The following is a 14,561-nucleotide window of genomic DNA, read 5'->3' on the forward strand; positions in this document are numbered from 1 at the left end:
AAGTTGGGAATCCACTGGCGACAATAACCCACCATTCCCAAAAACTTCCTCACCTCCCTCCTTGTCTTTGGTGGACTCATTTGAAGTACACTTGTTATTCTTTCCTTCATTATTCTCCGTGACCCTTTCTCTATCTGGTGACCCAAGTATTTCACTTTCTTCTGACAGAACTGTAATTTGGAAGGGGACACCTTATGTCCATTCCTTCCCAAATGGTTCAACAGAGCAATGTTATCGGCTGTGCAGCCACTTTCTGTCTTTGATGCAATCAATAAGTCATCGATGTACTGTACTAGGGTTGACTCGAATGGCAATTCTAATGCTTCCAAGTCTTTCTTTAGAATCTGATTGAATATTGACGGTGACTCAGAAAACCCTTGAGGAATTCGACACCAACTGTACACTCTGTCTAAGAATTTGAAACAAAAGAGAAATTGGCTGTCCTCATGAAGAGGCACCGAGAAGAACGCTTGTGACAAATCGATGACTGAGAACCACTCGGCATCGCAAGGGACCTGGAACATTATCACAGCTGGATTCGGTACTACAGGGCAGCATTTGACTATGATGTCGTTTATTTTCCTTAAGTCCTGCACGAGTCGGACCTTTCCACTCGGCTTTATTAGTCCCATGATTGGTGAATTACATGGACTGCTTAACACTTCTTTCAGCACTCCCTGTTTTACAAATTCGTCAATGAGTTGGGCAACTTTCATGAGGGTGTCTTGTGTCATGTGGTATTGTGGGGTCTGGGGAAAGATTGCATTGGGCTTTACAGTCACTTTCACTGGTTCCACTCCTTTCATCAATCCCACCTCTTTCCCTGTCATATCCCACACTTCCCTTCCGACTGTTTCCCGTAATTCAGCTGGGATATCTTCTTCAGTTATCATTGGGAACAGACAAATCAGAGGATAATCTTCATCGACAGTTTCCATCTCATCCCCCTCTACACTGTCCTCTTCTTCCCCATCACTGCTCGTCTGAATTTTTATTCCCTCGTTCGAACACATAATCGAACAACCCAATTTGCACAATAGGTCTCTTCCTAACAGTGCTATCGGGCTTGAGTCACATACCACAAATTGGTGTAACCCTTGATAGTTACCGATGCTGACTGGTACCGGATCTGTTATTGGGTTTGTCAGGTGCCTGTTTGCTACTCCCACCACTTGAACTGTCCTCCCCGAGAGTGGCAAATTTGGTACTTCAATGCTCTTAACAGTTGAACGTGTGGCCCCTGTGTCAACCAAGAATGAAACACGATGACCCATTACAATTCCCTCTACGTACGGACCCTTTTGATCAACTTCCAAGGATGCTGCAAGCACACAATCTCCTTCTTCTTCTGAACTTTCACTCTCCCATACATTGTTTATTCCACTCTCACTGTGTAGTGGGAACTGTTGTACTGTGCCATTTGTACTCATTACCTGACCCGAGACCTGTGGAGGAACCATCACTTGCTGCTGACTCATTGGTGCCAAAGGTATTTGCATTTGCTGATTAGGTACCATGGGTAACTGCTGTTGCATTGGCTGCATTTGCGTCATCTGCATACGAGGCATCTGCATCTGCTGCGGCTGCATAGGTTGTAATCCCTGCAACTGATTTACGGTCTGAAAATTTGGGTTTGGACCTCTCATTTTCGGTCCCCTCATTGTCTGAAATGCATTGACATCATTGTTTTGCTGACCAACACCTGCACCTGCACCTTCCTGCACCACCATCGGGCACTCGCGTTTCCAATGACCGACGATCCCGCACACGTGACACGGCATCACCTTCTTCATTGCCTGCACACCATTCACAACAGTGTTCAAATCCGGACCATTATTCACGAAACCTCCTCTGCCTCTGCCTCTCGCCTGTGGCTGAAACGCCATGGTTCCCTGCAACTGCGGCTGCGGTTGCGGTACCTGTTGTTGGAACCCTTGCAACCCTTGCAGACCTTGCAAACCTGTCTGAGCTGCCTTAAGCTGCATCATCATCACCTTCTCTTTCAACCTTTTCTGTTTCACCTCAATTTCGTCGCTACAGTATTTCGCATAATTCAATACTTCGTCAATAGGTTTCGACTGCCAGCAAATCAAATGCGACTTTATCATCTGACTTATCTCTGGCCTCAGCCCTTCCACAAATCTAAACACAAAATGAAGCATGTCCTTCGCCTCTATTGTTTCCGTGCCACTGTAGTTCTTGAACGCCTTCAACAACCTCTCATAGTAACTATGAATCGATTCTTTAGCCTCTTGGGCAGTTCGATCAATCTTCTGCCAATCCACATTTTTCGCGGCAACCTTCGTCTTCAAATGCTCAATCACCTTATAGTACAAGCTCATCACCATAGGTGATGGTGCACCCGTATCCCTGTCTCTCTCCGGTTCACTTGTCGGCCAACCTACCGCTCTTTTGCAATCCTCCCACAAATCTGCCGGAACCACAATCTCAAATAGAGTGTTCAGGTCTTCCCAGAGACATTTTGCAAGCTTCACAAACCTATCAGTCTGTTGATACCATTCAATCGGCTTCTCTCTCAGTTTGGGAAAATCGTCCGTAAAAGACTGAATGTCGCTTCTATGCCATGGTACATGTATTAATTTTCCCCCTGCTGTCTCCCTCATTGGTAACATGGTTACTGCCTCGCTGCTCTGTGGTCTTTTCTCATTGTGCTCTGTAGCACTGTCCCTCCTCTTTTCCTTTCTCTTTACCCACCTGCTTTCCCACTTGTCTAAGCACCTCCACACTTGTGCACTCTGTAGCAGTTCTCTAAGGTGCGCCTTCATGCCTGCTGACCTCATGTGTTCAAAATCTGTGGTCCCAAAATCCAACCTGTAGCTTCTGCTCAAGTGTTTTGTCTTGTCTATGTCAACCCCGTTTTTGTCGGCTATTTCCTGCAAGCTTTTATGTACCTTGTTCACTTCCTTCGTAATCCTGGGACATAGATACCTCAGCTCTTCTTCCGAGTAGGACTCTAGCCTATTCACACCCATAGTCCCTTTCACCAATTCTTGTGCTTCCATGTTCAACCTCATCCTATTCATATAATCTTCTCCCTTCCCACTGGCTGAGCTTTGTGTGGAATTCAGACTGTTGAACCACTGTGTCAGTTGTTGCGCATTCAACCCCATCAGTGTAGCATTCACATCGACTGCCACTGATGGTTGCGGCAACTTTTCAGTGTTCGATGTTAGAGGTATTATCAGTGGGGGACTCGACCTCACCAGTGTTGACTGAGCACATACGGGACTAAACTCCATCAAGGACCCAGACCCGGTTGGCTGAGCCGCTATTGGAGTTATCCCTGGAGTGTTTTCTATGCACCTCCTTTCTGTCCCACTCTGCAGCATTGATCCCTGACCGCCCATTCCTAAGTTAGGCTGACTGTACAAAGGTACCGGTGGACCTACAGTAATGGGTAGTGATATCGCGTCTGGGTTTTGTCCATTTCCCATGTTCTGAGACATGTTCATTCCCACACTATGGGTCATCATTGCCGGCATGCCCATCTGATTCCCCGTCATCTGAGCATGTGCTGTTCCCCCCTGCATCTGCTTTTGAGGCATCAAAAACTGGGTTGATTCAACTTGTGCCATTGTTGGGTTGTGACCATTCTGTCCTCCCATCGCGGCTGGATCTAGAATCATTCCCGTACTATTGTCGCTGCTATAATACCTTGGGACCTGCGGCTGATAATTTTCTGCAGGTTTCAACATGGGCACATCTGGATATATTCTCCTCACCTGCGGTATCTGCGGGGTGAACAGTAAACTCGGGTCCTTAGATCCCGATGATGCTCCTGAACTCTGACTTTCACTGTTCTGTACCGGTGCCGGAGGGGCAGAACTGGTACTTGGACCTTGTCCACTCTCCGCATAAGGTGGTGGACGGTCATTCAGAAATTGCATTATTAACTCCTCATCCTCTAACTCCTCTTCTCTTCTCAACTTCTCCTCGTCCTCTCTATCCTTGGAACACTTCCTGTCTGTCTTACAGGTAGCTTTCTTACCTGCCTCCCCTTCTTCCTTAGTAATTGCGGGAAACAATTTTATCCCCTGCAATACATCTGACCTCCACACCTTCTGTGCATTATCCCACCTAGCGTCCGCTAGTGTCTTTTCTACCTTTCTTATCCTGGTCTCAAACTTATTTTGCTGTTGCTGTCTAGCCATTAGTTCCCAAATTGCTAGAGCCTCAAACTGGGCTGGCCTTGGAGGCACCTTCATGTCGTACATCGTGAATCTCAAATTCTCTAGGATCCTTATATTGAATGTCCCATGTATCGGGAACGCTACGCTCCCATGTTTCTCTGTCAGTTTGTGCCATTGCTTTAGCCAAAGACACGGAGCTACCCCCTTCTCTTCCATTACAATGTAAGCTGGTGTGCCTTCGGGCGGCGTTTCCTCTCCTACGCTCGCTTTAATGTATGTCTCCCCCTTCATCGCACTCCTTAATGCTTTAAAGAATTTCATTTTCTCGTCTTTTTATTTCACAAAGTTTGTAATCAATAGGTGACTTTAATTCCCGGAATACTCTTCGCTTGCCTTTCCCCTTCCAATCGAGCCCCACGGATTGCGTCCAATCCGTGCGCGACCCTTCTCTGCAACCAACCTATCCCAGCGCGGCTCCTAGTGACGTCACACTCACACACACTGCGGCTGACAAAGCCTCGCGGCTAGTCGTCCTTCACTCAGCTCCTCTCGTAACAACTTCTTGCGTGTATCGCGAGCTACCAAAAATATAAAACAGATCTGTCGGTTTACTACAGGAAGGGTAACACAACCGCTTCAGGACCTTAGGGATTTTTCACTAGCCTCGGCAGTTATTCCATCTTTCTCGGTCCCCACGTTCGCAAGCAAATCTGACCCGCAGACCTACTCTCAACTTGTCAATGATCTATTCTAGTGCACTTAGAATCTTGTCAAAGCCCGAAGTCGAAGTTTCTTTCACTCCCTAACGCACGTACCGACTCGTTGACCACGCCCGATCAACCTACTAAACCGCCCAGACCACAACATAAAACAACATACTCCGGAGTCTCTTGACCTCGCAGGGCCCGTCTGAACAACAACAACCACGTGGACCTTTTTATGCACGAAGCGCCACACGCACATGAAGTTCGACGACTTCCCTACTCTCACACTCGGAGTCGCACCTCCGCTATTTCTATGAAGTTCGACGACTTCTCTACTTCTACACTCGGAGTCGCACCTCCGCTATCCTCTAAAAAGAAAAAATTCCTCGCAACCTTTTCACACATCTGCGGCAGTAAGCTGTGCAAGCGCAAAACCCTAGCTTCACTCATACCATCACTAGTACCGCCAACACCGATTCCACATCTCCGTTCTCTCCATTCGCAAGCTCCGAGATCCCGGGAAAGTCGCGGTGGACCTAGCCCATCATCATTCTGTCAATCTATTTTACCCAAGAAAAATCTAATTCAACTTCTCGAGTTGGGTCTCAAAATGCGTAACCGTTAATTCAACACCATGTACTTTAAGAGTACAGGGTCCCAAAAGACGTAACCGTCCTCTGCTACCATCTACTGATAGAGCGTTCCGTTCTAGTAATTTACCTGTAGTTTGGACGCTCTTTAGGCCGATGAATCTTTTGACTAAGTGGGACCCTCGGCACCCTTAATCAATCAATTTAATACAATCCAATAATCAATAACGAACATAAGCAATACCTTCATCAACATAACACTTAACAATTAATCCAGAATACATTTCGGCGAACCCTGACCTTTCAGCCAGGAATAACCACACCAGTTTATTCAAAGTTAGTGAATTTATTTCCTATATTAACAAAGCTAGCACAATATAGATGTGTCTCAACACCAAATGATAAACATATATGAACATTAATAGCTGTCCATAACGGCGAAACAAGTGCAATCTATGCAGCATTTGAATAACAAGGCATTCGATAATAGCAATGCAAATCACTAATACTATAATCTGTAATGAGCTAATTGCATACATTTAGTCAGCATAACAAGATCTCAAATTGCATCGTGCGACAAAAGGAATCCTTATCTAACCTCAAATTAGCATCGGCATGTGGGACTTCATGCAAAAACAATTTAGCAACATTAATTTAGAAAACTCCTAACTAGGGCTCTTATCAAAATCAGCAGTTGGTTCCCTAAAAGAAACACAATGCAATTGTACAATTTCCTTTCATATTTACCAATTTCAATCAGCATTCAAGGAAGTCTTCGTCTCACAGGTACCGTTTCTCGATCAGCATGGGACGGGGCAAAGGGGCAGGGGTGGACGGGGCAATTGCCTCACGGCGGCAAGATAAACTACTACTTCATGCAAAGGGACAAGTCAAAGTTAAAGTCTCTAGGGCAAGAATCATTAAAAGTCTCTTTCTCTCGATTAGAGAAAGCATCAAAGTCTCTCAAAATGACGTCCCAGCAAAGTGGGCCATAATAGCTACGGTGTCCTGCAAAATGGCGGGTATCGAGCTGGTAATGGCTACTTTCCTCTTGTGCACCTGGTTTTTATAGACAACAGTTCAAATCCAGTAGGGTCTTCCATTGGAGGGTTCATAGGTTAGCTTCAAATTGTCCAATCAAAAACAACAGTTCTCAAGCTTTTACTTAAGCATACATTATCCTTGGAGACGGGTACGCAAGTTGCAACATTTTATACCAATTAACTCATTTTCAGAGCTTCCATTGTCCGCACCTGCAGATCGACCTTGGAGTAAAGAGAAAATATGCCAGGCTGGCACGAAACCTTAAGATAAGCATGTGAACGATCTCAGTGGAAAAGTACAGCTTCAAGCAGAAATACACGTTTAATAGCACATTGGAAAAATACGAGCATCTAAACCGTGAGACCAGGCAACTAGGCCGAAGCCTGCACTAAAGTAATGCTAAGCTAAAACATTTCAAACATGCAAATCATAGCACACGTTTACGATTATGTCGGATTAGTGCAATTCTAATACATCACGTTATATAAGCACGCTTATAAATGTTGGCAAACTACTCTGAGGGCACATTTTGTCCCCGTACAATCTTTATTAGTTCGGTTAAAGTCACACATGATTATTTCACACTACGTTTATGCGTTAATAAATGTAAAACCTTCATTTTCTGCTTCATCACAGGTCAGTCAGAAGAGGGGGGCACAGGGGTGATTATCCCTCGGGCCCTGCGCTTTTTTTTTGGGGGGGGGCCCAAACTGATGCTGCCACATTTTAGTTATTGGTTTTACATCAATCCCAGTAGATGGCATCAGGAGCTGCTGTATGCTCTCTTTCCCTCTGGGGCATTTTTTACCCAACTTTGAAAGATGTGCATCTCCTTTGAAGGTTCCAACTGTAATGGGTTGCTCGGTCCCTGCAAGAATGTTTGACACCAACAAAGACCTATCAAAATAACAGTGAAGTGGTTGTGTTTAAGTGTCCAACGGGCGGCATGTGGGGTGAGTTACAGAGCATAGTAAACTACATCATGATTTTCTTAACTTGACATTTTAATTTTTCAAGAACACATCTCATAAACATTGTATATTATTATTTTGAACCGAATAGTTATATCACCAGCTGTAGTTGCGACTGACTGCTCAAGGCAGGGTGATGACATGTCTTTCTTTAGACGACTTTCAAAATACTCATTAATAGAACAATATCCAGGCAACGTTTGCAAGATGGTCATCATTTTTTGAGAGACGCAGAGAAACGTTTCCCCTGGTTGATGAGCCACGGTAATCCTCGCGACGGGCAAGGCACCCTGTAGGCATTTTAATTGCTACCGGAAAGAGAACCAGCGCACACCTACCAGACAACAGATTAATAATACTGCTGCCTGCAGGTTTATATCTCATTACGGTTTGTAGACGCGTGGTGTTTTGTTTTAATAGGTGAAACTCAATAGCCATTATTCTGAGGAAACGCCCCAGCCTCACAGGTCTGACTGACACAGATCACGTGATATCAAAGCCCTGTAGGGCTATGTCCCTTTTCCGAGCAGGGGTTAAATACTGTCTCAGCCTACAGGACAAACAGTGACTGTGCTAATGGCACTTGCATGTCGCAGCGCACCCAGCTGTTACGTACACGAGATTATTTACGCACGCCCCTTTGGTTTCTCTGCACTTGTCCGCTGTACTTCCTTGAGAGAGAAACATAAGGAAACAGTCCGGCGAGGTACGTGAACTATTCGGAGAAAAATGAAACTTATCCAAACCACAGCAAGGAAGTAACCGGCAGAAAAACACAGCACCCTGTAGTTATTGAGCACCGGGAAGCTTGCAGGAGCTCATGACATCGGTGGTTCTGGCTCCCAAAAGAATATGCAAAATGCCAGCGTCTCTCTGGGTTAAATGTTGAGGTCGATTTACGACCTGCCGAACGCACTGTTCTGCAGTTGGCCAGTCTAAAAGCAGACTTCCCGCTTACCGACTCAGAGCAGCCTGACGCCAGCACTACAGGTGAGTAAACATGCAATGCACGTTTAGTGTTTTATTTTATTCGATGCAATACCGGGAAGTATTCTTTAGCTTCCACGTAGGTTCATTTCTAATAAGAATCCTGTCGGGGTCCCTGCTTCCTAAATCCCAAAAGTCGGGAATCGATGAATAGAGAGTCATTATAACCACGCTTTGTTTGTCAAGCGTTTATGGAGTCAACTATTATTATCTTTGAGGTTTTCGGGGGAAAACACGTCATCTTCGGCTCCTCACAGTTCGACTGCTACACGGTAAATGCCTTTACAATGTATAAATACATTAATCTTTAAGAGACGAAGCTACAGGAAAAGCAATATTTTTTTTGTCCTCTAGATTACATACTATTGTATATCAAATACTTTTACGTGATTCTTATAGGACCGTTTTAGATATTGTGCTGAAAAATTGAAAATTCCCCAGAAACACGGGAGAAGCAACCGTGTTATGCCCATGTTGTATGTCAATAGTTGTAGCCCCTGCAAGGCTGGCTAATAGGTACAGTTTCACCTACTGTATTCTGTCTCTGGGGTCCTGAGTGACAGTGTCAGTAAAACGAGGTTCCATACTTGTGTGAACACGGTAGACCCCCGAATACTAACTAGGGTTGCCATCTTTTCCAGAGAAAACTAGAGGCCATCTAATCATGTTTTAAGATTCTGCAAAGAGTCGGACGTGATGCTTAAATGGAACTTTACATTAAATCGTCTGTATTAATTTTTAGGTTGAGCGTAAGCATACGGCCTGAGTATACTTTTAGTATTCTTACTTCTGTGGGCTTAAAGCCATTTCATTTGTTTGTTTCAGTGTCATTTAAAAATCCCTGCTTGCTAGTGGTCAGTCATGCCTCTTTATCCCTCCTTTTTCTCTTTGGGAGCAGGGACTAACTACTGTATAATTACGAATTGTAATGTTCATCTGTTCTTTGAGGGACTTTTTTCACTTGTTTTCCTGTTTCTGTGAGTGAAAGTGCCTACAGTGCTGAGCTCGGGGACACTGTACACGCACCCTATCGATTCGTCCATAGTGCTTAAATCACATTCCCCCAAGCCCTATTCTTGCTTGTCCCTTCACCCAATGACCCTCCTTCCGCTGTTGCTTGTTAACTCCTGTGCCACCTGTGCCACCATGGCCGCTTGCCTTATACCCCCTTGTTTTCTTTTGCCTCGCCGATTTGTGCTCGTCGCTGTATGTTGTTTCTTCTGCTTCCTTGTTTTCGGGCATTCTGCGGTTTGCGATGTTTGTGGGGTCTTTTTTATTTATTTATTTATTCCAATTTTATGTAGCACGAACTTGACATAGAGGTATTAGAGCGCTTGATTATTTTTTTTTTTTTGCATGTTTATATAGCACAAACTAAACTCAATACAAAGGTATTACAGCACTTTACGTGAACACCGGTTACATTTCACAAGAACACATTCATTTTTAGTAGCAAAGGGAGATTAAGGCCCTCATTACAACCCTGGCGGTCGGTGGTAAAGCGGCAGTAAAACCACCAACAGGCCGGCGGAAAAAAATGGAATTATGACCATGGCGGAAACCGCCAACATAGACAGCCACTTTAACACTCCGACCGCCAGGACGGTACAAACAAACAGCATGGCGGTCACCGCCAACAGACAGGCGGAAGACAATGTACCGCCCACACTATTATGACAGGCCAATCCGCCACCTTTTCCGGGGTGGATTGAATGCGAACAAAAACACAACAGAAACAGGAATTTGAAGGGAAAACACTCACCTCTACACACGCCACGAGTAACCCAGACGCCATGGAGCCTGAACTCCAAATACTCCCTGCAGTAGTCTTCCTGCTCCTCAACCAGGAGCACGACCAACGGCGGCGATGACCACGGTGAGTACTACACCTACAACACAGGGGAGGGGGAAGGGAAAAGAGAGTGACACACAGATGCAACACGCAACACCCCCACCCTCACCCACAACACACACACCAATACATGCTGAAACATTACAATTACACCGCCCAACCCCCGCTGGAAGAACGCAATGACAAGAGGAAATGATTTGAACGATTGTAATCATGTAAAATCCATTAGTCAAAACTTAATATACACTATAAACAAATATGTACACCAAAAATTCAAGTCCAGGTACTGCACCTATATAGTCTGTGGCCCACTGGGCCGAAAATGCATGGACGAGGCCCACACTCGATACCCGATCGAAATGGGGAGAACACTGCAGGGGCATCAGATCGAAATAAAACTGGCACCTCAGGGGAAGGGAAGGTGGGGCACCTCAGCAGGATGAGTGCACGACGCCAGCACCACGAGGGCGGTCCCTGGCCATTGATGTATCCTGGGGAGTGCAAAGCCACAGTCTCTCAAGTCTCTCCAGTGGGTGGTTTGCCCACTGCTTTATCCTGGGGAGTGCAAAGCCACAGTCTCTCAAGTCTCTCAAGTGGGTGGTTTGCACACTGCTTTATCCTGAGGAGTGCAAAGCCACAGTTTCTCAAGTCTCTCCAGTGGGTGGTTTGTCCACTGCTTTATCCTGGGGAGTGGAAAGCCACAGTCTCTCAAGTCTCTCCAGTGGGTGGTTTGCCCATTGCTTTATCCTGGGGAGTGCAAAGCCACAGTCTCTCAAGTCTCTCCAGTGGGTGGTTTGCCCACTGCTTTATCCTGGGGAGTGCAAAGCCACGGTCTCTCAGGTGGATGCCTTTCTCCACTGGTTCTGGAGGGGGCTTGGTGCCCAGAGTGCTTCATCCTGCCAAGGACTGAGGTAGTGGATGTGATTCTCCACTGGTTCTGGAAGGGGCCTTGTGCCCAGAGTGCTTCATCCTGCCAAGGACTGAGGTAGTGGATGTGAATCTCCACTGGTTCTGGAGGGGGCTTGGTGCCCAGAGTGCTTCATCCTGCCAAGGACTAAGGTAGTGGATGTGATTCTCCACTGGTTCTGGAGGGGGCCTTGTGCCCAGAGTGCTTCATCCTGCCAGGGACTGAGGTAGTGGATGTGATTCTCCACTGGTTCTGGAGGGGGCCTTGTGCCCAGAGTGCTTCATCCCGCCAAGGACTGAGGTAGTGGATGTGAATCTCCACTGGTTCTGGAGGGGGCTTGGTGCCAAGAGTGCTTCATCCCGCCAAGGACTGAGGTAGTGGATGTGATTCTCCACTGGTTCTGGAGGGGGGTTTGTGCCCAGAGTGCTTCATCCTGCCAAGGACTGAGGTAGTGGATGTGATTCTCCACTGGTTCTAGAGGGGACCTTGTGCCCAGAGTCCTTCATCCTGCCAAGGACTGAGGTAGTGGATGTGACACTCCACTGACGGTGGGGCAACATCGAAGCTGCCCAGGCCCATGGAACTGACCACCAACCTCATACGAATTACCACTGGGGATGGCAGCCATGTCTGCGGTGGTGCCACTGGCTCAGGATGTTGTGTGGCCGCTGGCGGTGCTTGTGGCGCGGTCAGTAGCGGCGGTGCTTGCGGCGGTCATTGGGGCGGCGGTGCTTGCAGCGGTCATTGGGCCGGCGGTGCTGGTGGCGGCCTCACTGACTGTGGTGCAGGTGGCTGGGTCACTGACTGCCGTGCTGGTGGCTGGCTCACTGACTGCTGTGCTGGCGGCTGTGTCAGTAGCGGTGGTGCTGGTGTCGGGCTCACAGACTGCGGTGCTGGTGGCGGTGTGAGTAACGGCGGTGCTGGTGGCGGGCTCACTGACCGCGGTGCTGCTGAAGGGCACAGTGTCTGCGGTGCTGGTGAAGGGCTCAGTATCTGGGGTGCTGGCGGCGGTGTCTGCGACGGCGGTGCATGTGGCGGTGCCGGTCTTATCCGCCGTGCATGTTGGCGGCGACGTTGACTTGCCTTTCTTTTTCAGGCCCTTCCCCACCTTGGATGGTGGCGCAGCTGTCTTGCCACTCCCAACTATTGTCTTGGCTGAGCACTTGGTGGCAGGTGTTTTGGCCTTCTCCCTCCGGGATGTGGGCAACTTCTTCTATTTTAGAGGTTGGGGAACTTCTTTGGACTCGCTCCTTGGGACACTGGCAGCCCTGTTGCTTGGAGCACTCCAGAATCCGGATATTGCTGGCACCACTGTGCCCGGTAATGTGGTGGCTGAGGTGCTGGGTTGGGACCTGGAAAGGCGGGCCCTAGGGGACGGACGGGGGGGAGGTGCAGGGAAGTGGTCAACATTTGAGAGTTAAAGCTTTTTTGACACACTGGGACGGGTAGATGGAGGGGGTTTGGGAGTGGAGGAAGAGGTAGTGGTTGTAGGAGGTGTTCGTATGCTGACTTTGGGTGAAGGTGCATGGGCTGGAGGCTGTCGTGAGGTGGATGGCTATTGGGTGGGTGTGTGACTGCGTTTGTGTAGTTTGGGAGGAGGGCTCATAGACACACTGGGAGAGGACACAGGGGATGTGTGAATGGTTGTGGGGTGGTGAGTGCACGTGAGCGGTGTGTGGTGATGGGCGTGCTGGTGATGGAGGTAGTGGCTGAAGATGTAGTGCATGCACGTGTGAGTAGAGACGTGACAGGGAGGGAGGAGGGAGACGTGGAGGAGGGGGACACAGTGGAGGCAGTGGATGTTGGTATGTGTGCATGGGTATGATGCTTGTGTGAGTGCTTGTGGGATGTGTGGTGCTTATGTTTGTCAGAGCCACCCTTGTGTGTTGAGGTGTGTGCATGCTGGTCTGATGGTGTTCTTGGGATAGGCTGAGGTACTGGGGATTGGGTCTGGGTGGAGGAAGTTGGAGCGGGGAGGCTGGACACAGGGACAAGGGCTGCCATCAGTGCAGAGGCCAGAGCCTGAAATGCTCGCTTTTGGGCTGCCTGGCCAGAATGAATGCCCTCCAGGTATGCATTTGTCTGTTGCAACTGCCTCTCTACACCCTGGATGGCATTCAGAATGGTTGACTGCCCAATAGTGAGGGATCTCAGGAGGTCAATAGCCTCCTCACTGAGGGCAGCAGGGCTGACTGGGGCAGGGCCTGAGGTGCCTGGGGCAAAGGAGAAGCCCACCCTCCTGGGTGAGCGGCCGAGGGACACACGCTGAGGGGCTGCTGGGAGGGCGGTGCTGGTAGGGGGGTTGGCGGCTGTACCTGTAGATGCTGTGGGCACAGAGGGGCCCGTCACCGCAAGGGAGCTCCCATCAGAGGAAGAGTCGGTGTCGCTGGTCTCAGCTCCTGTCCCCGCAGTGGAGCTCCCCTCGCCCTCCATCCCACTGGTGACTTCAGACTCCATTGTCTCTCCCTCCAGGGCCATGTGGGATGCAGCTCCCTCCTGCTCCGGTGGCACAGCTCCTCCACCTGATGTTGCTAATGCACACAAGAACAGGGAGACCACAAAAAGGGGGGGGAGGGCGAGAAAGAAGAAAGACATGTTCAGTGCATTAAATACTGCCACCGTCAGCAGACACTACAGACACAGCAGCCCTCTGCACTACGCCGTGCACTTAGAGTTCTCTAATTAATCACAGGGACATGGGGTACATGGTCTGTGCCCGATTGCTGCACACATGGAAGTCACAGGAGCCTGACTAGGTGTAAATGGCTCTTACCACTGGTGGGGATGGGGTGCCACTTCGCCTGCCTCACAAAGGGTCCTGCCTACAAAGCTCGCCCTAGCCTGTGTTCACTAAACCCCGTCACCACTATCTTTTATCCCGTGCACTGGTACCTCGGTACACTATCCCTATTCCCCTACATCCCTTTCCCCTTTTTATAGGAAGAGTAACCCCAGAAACACCCCGTCACTTACCTTGGCATTCTTCTGTTTTCTTGCCGGTAACCCACGGGAGCCACCCGAGTTCCCCAGAATTCACCGACCTAGGAAAGAAGAAGAGGAAGAAGAAAAACAGAGTTACAAGAAGAGAAGAACCACAGCCCAAAGACATCTAGTGTAGACTGTAATCTTTTTGAACCAAAGAAAAGTAAAAGGAGAAAACAAATAAAAACCCTTTACTTACCGTACTTTCCGATCTCAGTCTGGTTTATACCGTTCAGCCTGCCACAGTGGTGTCAGAAGTGGGATTTAGCCCTAAGGCTAAGAACGGTATAGACAATGAGTGAAAGCCCTACTCTGGAGGACATGATTAAACAGCTGGCAGAAGGCCAGCGCCATTTACAGTTGGTGTGGGAAG

The 14,561-nt window shown here is 48.2% G+C and overlaps 1 protein-coding gene across 1 annotated transcript in view; it reads left to right on the plus strand.

Moving 5' to 3' along the window:
* Nucleotides 1-8,023: 8,023 nt before the first annotated feature.
* The window catches only part of SYTL4 (synaptotagmin like 4), a 585,230-nt gene continuing 578,692 nt past the window's right edge, over nucleotides 8,024-14,561 (plus strand). Inside the window, exon 1 of the mRNA XM_069212747.1 lies at nucleotides 8,024-8,450. The gene's annotated coding sequence lies outside the window, so the exon portion shown is untranslated. The remainder of the gene's footprint in view (nucleotides 8,451-14,561) is intronic.

This window comes from Pleurodeles waltl, chromosome 2_1, assembly GCF_031143425.1.
Source record: "Pleurodeles waltl isolate 20211129_DDA chromosome 2_1, aPleWal1.hap1.20221129, whole genome shotgun sequence".
NCBI classification, from domain to species: Eukaryota; Metazoa; Chordata; class Amphibia; order Caudata; family Salamandridae; genus Pleurodeles; species Pleurodeles waltl.